This window comes from Dipteris shenzhenensis, chromosome 20 (assembly GCF_047967505.1).
Source record: "Dipteris shenzhenensis isolate YYH24624 ecotype China chromosome 20, Dip_SZ_1.0, whole genome shotgun sequence".
NCBI classification, from domain to species: domain Eukaryota; kingdom Viridiplantae; phylum Streptophyta; class Polypodiopsida; order Gleicheniales; family Dipteridaceae; genus Dipteris; species Dipteris shenzhenensis.
In genome coordinates, this window is record NC_141615.1 from 42,843,650 (window position 1) to 42,851,085 (window position 7,436).

At 43.1% G+C, this 7,436-nt stretch overlaps 1 pseudogene; it reads left to right on the forward strand.

Annotated features, from left to right (window-relative positions):
• The first annotated feature begins 224 nt into the window (after nucleotides 1-224).
• LOC147889692 (uncharacterized) lies at nucleotides 225-930 on the forward strand (annotated as a pseudogene).
• Nucleotides 931-7,436: the final 6,506 nt, after the last annotated feature.

The window sequence follows — 7,436 nt, forward strand, 5'->3', positions numbered from 1 at the left end:
CATTTGAGCGGTGCAGGCCATGGTTTGTGCGATGCTCTAGAGAGCATGACACGTGTTATTGTTGCTATCATGTTGATTTTGGATTGATGTACGATGTATTTCGTTCCCTTGATGGTCATAGGGGAGTGGTTCCTACTAGCCCTCGTGACTTCATTCACTCCATATTGTGTGCACGAGATGGCGATACTTTGTACCACTTCCTTGATTGTGTAGAGGGGAGGTGTATGGTGTGTGGTCACTTTGCTAGAGTGCCGCGAGTTACACTAGATGTCAATGATGTGGAGATTGTGCGTTGGAAGCAGTACGAGTACATCACGTTGACATTAGATGGTGGTGCACAGTCCAGGAGGTTGCAACTGGTGGAGCAGTGGACTCCACGTGTTGCTTTCATTGATGCTTTCTGAGGGAAGTTGTACCACTACATACGGCACTCCCACACTACGAAGTGGGAGGATAGACAGTTCTGTGCTTGCTTAAGCACATTTCCCGTAGGGGTGGTTGTCTCGGTGGTGGACTTTGTAGAGAACTATACCTTTGCACCACAACAGGAGATCTAATCGTAGTATTATTTTTCCAAACACGTGACATGTGAACGAGTATTGTTCTTACTTGTGTTTTCTTGTGCATTTCATTTATTTCTTTCCATCATCCTCATTGTTTTTTATGTGCCACCTTATAGGTTTCTCTATTTGTGCATATCAGCTATCGTCATGCAGAGGGTCAGGTGGATGGCATTGATAGCACCATGGACTCACGCATCATTTTGCAGGAGTATCACTTCTACATTAGTGATGATCGCTCGCACGATGCCCATTTTGTGCAGCATTGTTTTAGTCTCCATGATAGTTTTTGAGGGATCAGGGTGTGACATGGCAGCGGTGCTGGGTTTGGTATGACGATTGTGGTGGTCAGTTCAAGTCTACCAAGTAGTTTTATTAGTTCTACAAATGGCATCGTGAGATGGGCATCCCAGTGATGTGGAGCTCCTTTGAGTCAGGGCATGGTAAAGGAGAGCAATTGAGGTAGTGCAATCCTTTGTATTTGTGAGTTGGGGGTGTCACGCTTTGCATGGAGTGGTCAAAAAGTGGACACCCTTAGCTTGCTCTACCACCCCTTGAACAAATTCTAGCTGGTGGACCTGATGAAATTAGTATGCCAAGACTGTGGGATCCTATCAATTAGCATGTGCAGCAAGTTTGTTTCACCATCATTAAGCACAAAGCTCTCCCAAATAAATCATACTAGCATCCAGTCCACCTTGTAGTGATCCCAAATGTCTACCAAGGTCCTCTCACCTTTCTTGAACAAACTATTGTCCCTTGGGATGTCATATAGGGTGAAATATTCGTTGCCTCGATGAGGTTCTTTGCTCCACCAAATCCCTCATCGAAGCTTGCATTGCCTTGAAGGCCAAGACGGCCCTTCTAGGTCAAGTGACCCACCAAATCTTTCTACACAAACACTAGACTAGTGACTACATTCAAACCCACCATCTTCAGAGGAGTGTATGATAGAATTTTGTCATACCATGTCATCCCTGGACATGAACTACACCCCTTCCTTACCCTTTGTTGGCTGAAGTATTTCACCACCTCCACCCGTGGAGATTGGCTCCTAAATAACTTAGGGAGCCATTTACTAGATTAGCAATTTGTTTTCATCAAGATATGTGAAAGGATCAGTACTCCTTGAGACTTAGGAGCTTTCAATTGGGTCCCATGGAATGAAGGGCATTCTTCTTCAACCCATAGAAAATCTTGGAACAACCTTTCAATCTCAAGCCAGTGGCTAGGTCTAAAATTCCAGATCAAAGCTAGGTATGTCGTTGACATAGCTAATACATTCTAAATGATCAAGATGTGTGCATTCCAACCTGGTGACATCCCATTCCACCTTCTTATCTTGTCCCTGACCCTTTCCTTGAACCAATTGAACCTTTTCCTTAGGGATATTCCAAGCCTATAGTCATGCTTCAAGGTAGTGAATCACTTCCCCTCACCATATAGTTTGAACCTACAACTCCATCACCCACTCAAGAGGTTGACCTGTGTTCGTTTGAATTCTTCTATCTGCACATGGACCCTAAGGCATGGAAAAATTTCCTTAAAATGTTCATGAGATTACAGACACACTTTTGGTCTTTAATGGACATTATATCATTCGCAATGGAAAAGGACCTTATGTAATGTCCTTAATGGAAAAGGACATTCTATCATTCACAAATAGTTGGATGCAAAGTTGACTACCTGACGGTAGTCCTTTAACAGTCCTTGAATATACTATTTGCTTTATCAATGGATTATTTGAAAGAATAAGGACACTAGGGGGCACCCTTGCCAGTTCGACCTATTGTGATCAAACCAGCCCACTGCATCGCCATTAATTCAAAGAATGCTTGAAGCACATCAAAATAGACACATCACCAGCTTGCAGAAACCTTGGCCCAAACCCAACCTATCATGGACTAAGAGAAGGATATCCCACTTGAACCTATGATATGCTTTGTCCAAGTTGAAATCGAAGAGCATAATTTGTTGATACGTATCACAAGCAAAGTCAACTGCTATAGAGACATTGAGGATGCTCTCATATATATCTCTACCCTTGACAAACCCATTTTGCTAACAGGCCACAACTTTAGCAATTACCTTGTATGAAGTGTCAAGCATCGTGATTAGCCTTCAATCAGTACACCTTGAAACTTCTTGCCTCTTTGTGAACAATTTAAGGAGGCCTGTGTTCACATCGTCCATTAGCAAACCTCTTGCCCCCGCTGTATTGGCAATGTTTATAAGGTCAAGGCCCAAGAACATCCCAGAAGGCTCCAAAGAAGTCCACGATGAGGCCATCGGCCCTGGTGTTAATCACTTTCCCCTCTTTTAGGTCTACCACTAATTCTTCTATTGTGAAACCCTCACCAACATGGCTCTTTGCCAATCCATGACTTTAATCCGACAAAAACCTCTTCCACATGGCTTTCTAGTCATCATGTTGGACCACTTTTTCACCCACAATTTCACTGATTTCTCTCCCGAATGTATTGGAGACATGTCAAAAGTCCATAACCAAGTTGCCATGTCAATCTTCCACTGGGTCAATCATCTCTCTCTGTTCCTATTAGTGGTGTCTCCAAAAGGCTGGAAAACACCTACACATATCCACACCTGGCAATGTTTTCATGCCAGGGTCGGACTTAAGCCCGACTAACATCGAAAAGATGAAAAGATAGCATAAGACATACAAAGAACCGAGAAACATCACAATAAAGGATCGCCAATAGTGTTAGTGGTTTCTCCAAAAGGCTGGAAAACTCCTACACATATCCACACCTGGCAATGGAAGTGCCAGGGTTGACTAACGTCAGAAAGATGAATAGATAGCATAAGACATACAAAGAACTGAGACAATAGCTTATAGCGTGGAAATGTTGCTAATAGTTTGTATTTCAAAAGATCACAACAACCCCGATACATGAGATGAAGATCAGCTTATAATATCATCCAACCTTCAGTTGTTGGGAAACAATAAGAAATAGAAATAGTTCAAAACATGATGTGGTGGATAAGGCCACTACTACTGGTTGTTAGGGACAGTTATAATTGTCCCTACAATTACAAAATTATCCACTACTCACTAATGTAACTTCCCTTTACTAGGGGTGTACTAACCTGCCTTGTGTGAAGTCCACATGGGTGGAGAGGTCACCCTCAAAAATTCATTATTCTTGATTTTTTGGAGAAAATACTTTGGATGGGCAGTCGTCCACTGCAGCCATAACTTCCTACTACATATACAAGCCAACTCAACATCTTCTAACTCCTAAGCTTGAAGCTCCACGTCTATTTTGACCATTATAGTGGTCAGAATAGGATCTCTAGGAGACAAGGCCACCACCGCCTACATTTTGTTCTTAAGCGCCTCCTCCATGCATTTTCGTCCTCCTCTATACTAGTGATCCAATTCCTTCACTTTTACCAATACCAATAGCCAAGTCCGAACCTAAACACCGGTCATCGAACTCCCGCCTTATAGTGGAGCAGAACTTATTGGAACTAAGTAGCCTATTGTTAAAATCCTAATGTATGTCATGGGGTCTACTCACCAGCACCAATAGATTGAAAGACCACTTGGCATGAAGATTTACTATTAACGAACTTGATATCTACATACTTAGGGGTCATCTGGTTCCTATCCCAAAATTATCTATGCACACCTCGCCCTAACACTGAGCATGCTATTGGTGAGATAAATAGGACCTTGATCATGGACATAGCCAGCTTTTCCACCGCATCTCGCACCCATAGATAACTAGCATCGAAGCACCGGAATACACAAAAGACAAGGAAGATCACACTCCTACGAAAGGAATTGCTTGAGCTCCTCCATCGAGGGCACTCTCCTAATGAAGAATAGGAGAGTCCTCCTTTGGCAAGCTTAACTAGCTTCAATAGCACATCCTCAAGTTGGGTGTTTATTGCAGACTCGTACTAACTTTTCCTCTAAGCCTTGGCCGCTCGATGAGGCACTTCTGCACATAGTATTTTTTGGGCCTCGTCCTCAGAGAGTGTCGAGAATCCTCCTTGGGTCTTCCTTGCCAAGATAGTAGCATAAGACGGGGGAGCTAGCCATGTTTTTCTCCTCCTAGCTGCTGCCTCAAGCACGTCCATCCTCCCAGAGCTAGAAGCTTCCTCGGTAGTGGAACACGCGGAGACGCTCTTGTTTGCCTTTCAAGCGCGGCATATCTATGACGATTCCGATCAGCGACAGACGTAAGGTGTTTTTTCTTACTAGGGGCCATGCTTTACAAAGGATTGACGATATGGCCACAGGGGATCCCGCTCTTAGCAATTTCAGTTCCCAAGGTGACGATAAGATCAATTCGGTTCTCGGGTTTCAGCTTTTGGAGGAACGATGATTATGCCAGCAAATTTCTGCTATCGACTAGGCTTGCTCTCCGGCGTCCAAAGATCAAGGCCCTATTCTGTCTCCATTCTGGCTCATTCCTTCTTTTTGCGTTAATCAGCTCATCAGGCCACCTTTGGACCATTCCTCGCTTCACGCTTATTGAGCATAGGCTTCACGCTCATTGTTCCTGTAGCTTCCGTCACCATGGACGAATTTGATATCTTGGAGCCCCTTGGTAACGGAGCGTTCGGCCAAGTTCGAAAGGTTCGCCACTGCTCCACCCTTCACGAATTCACTTGCAAAGCTGTCCGTGACACTCCTAGCGTCCGCAGCGAGATTCCCATCATGCATCGTCTCTCGATCGCTTCACTCTACGTCCTCCTCCCCCATCTTGAAGTTGCATGGAGTCATGATTCAAGATTCGTATGTTCATTTTTTCATGGACCTCTGCAAAGGTGGAACTCTCTTGGACTTCATGAGCAGCGTTCCAAAGATCACAGAAAGACAAGCTGCGATCGTATTCAAACAATTGGTGTCCTCACGAAAGGTCACTATTTCATAGGACCTGAAACCGAAAAACGTTCTGTTTCAAGAGAAAGGAAACCTTTCTCGCTCAAGTTAGTATATTTTGGATTGTCCACCAAAATGCGCCATTCGACTCAACAATTTTCAGAAAAATGGGCACGTTTGAATACGTTGCACCACCATAGATAATTCCACCACAGATATCTGGAGTCTTGGGGTGATCATGTATGAAATGCTCAGTGGAACACTATTTAGGAGAGACGAAGCTTTGTGGCGTGCAGATCTCGACTTTAACAAGGCACCTTGGAACAAAATCTCCCCTGTTGCAAAGAGGTTGTTACAAGGCATCTTGTGTAAGGAATCCAAGAGAAGACTCTGACTACAGCTAATCCTTCAACCTACATGGATGCTGATTATAAACACACACAAGCTCCATGAAAGTCGGAATGGCTCTCATTGCTGCAAAGATGTTAGCAATGGTCCTATTGTTTCCATGATCCCGTGTGTGGAGAATTGTTAGCGCACACCAAATCTTAGTGTTTCTTATTGCATTAAGCTTGTCATGCGAGGCTTGAGATGCTTAGGTGTATAAGTAAACGATGGATATTATGATGATGTATATTTCTTGTTTTCTCTATATGTCTTTACACTTGAAGTGACACATGTTTTATGCTTGGCTCATTATGAATAGTCGAGCTCGAATAACAAAAGTTTTTTTAGTAATTAATAATAGATTGCCCCAAGGATTGCTTGGAACCAAGCAAGGCACAAGAAGCAAGCAATGACAATCGACACTATAAGGCATAGGCCCTTTTCCGACGAAAATAGTGACGTTTTTTACACAATTTTTTTTGGGCATGAGTGCAAAGGTCGTTATTTACGTCGTTATAAGCATCAGAAAAGGACGGTCACTATATAAGCATCGCTAATAAACGTCGCTACAATATAGCGACACTGGTAAATCTCGCTATGTAGCGACATTGGTAAACATCGCTATATAGCGATGATTAACAAAACTTAAAAAAAAATATTAGTGGGGCTAAACAAGGCCACATCAAGCCCTGTTTTTTGTCCCACTAATGTTTTTTTTGTAGTAATTATTAAAAAAAGTTTTTTTAAAACAAAATTTTCATTGCGAAAAGGGTGATACAAAATCGCTCAAATGAACCGATCGAGCGACAGAAGCATATACATGTCGAAGATATACAATATTGTTTGTTACAAAATTACCCTTTCGAAAAGGGATCATGATACAAAATTGCTCAAACGAGCCAATATACAAAAGGATATACATGGCAAAGTATATGCAAACTACTACTACTACTACTCATTCGAATCGTCGTCGTCCTCCTCGTCCTCATCTTGCTGGCTTGATCCTTGGCCCTCATGAGCTACGCCTGATCCCTGGCCCTCGTGAGCTGTGCTTGATCCCTAGCCCTTGTCAGCGCTCGCCTCCAGTGATGGGATGCTTGAGCTTTGACTCTAAGAGTGAAACCATATTAATTGAAAATTAGATTGGAACTTAAAGAATAAAACAATTTAAAAAGTGAGATTATAAGTAGGAGTAGACTTATACCGTGTGAGCAGCCACCTCAGCCCGATCGACCGTTGCTCCCATTGCGTCCTGCTCAATAAACCACGGCTTTGTTTCTATGCAAAACGCGCATCGCGTCTTTGCATCTGTAGGAAGGTGACCCATCGTAGCTTGATATGGACCCAATTTACGAGAGTTAGATAAAGTGCATGTAATATGTAGTAAAACAAATAGAACAATACATTAAATGAGAAGAAGTAGACCTACCACGGTTGCCTCGAACACCAACCGTCCGCCTGTACCAAAGTGCGAAGTACCTATGGCGTCCATCCATCTTCTCGCAGCCCTCCTCTAATCCTCGAACATTTTGGGATGGTCCCTGTTCTGCTTCTTGAAAAACCTCCAATCAGCTTTGTCTGCCCAGCTAGGTTTAGCCCTCCCCTTTGCGATAGAAGTAATTTCTAAATTATCC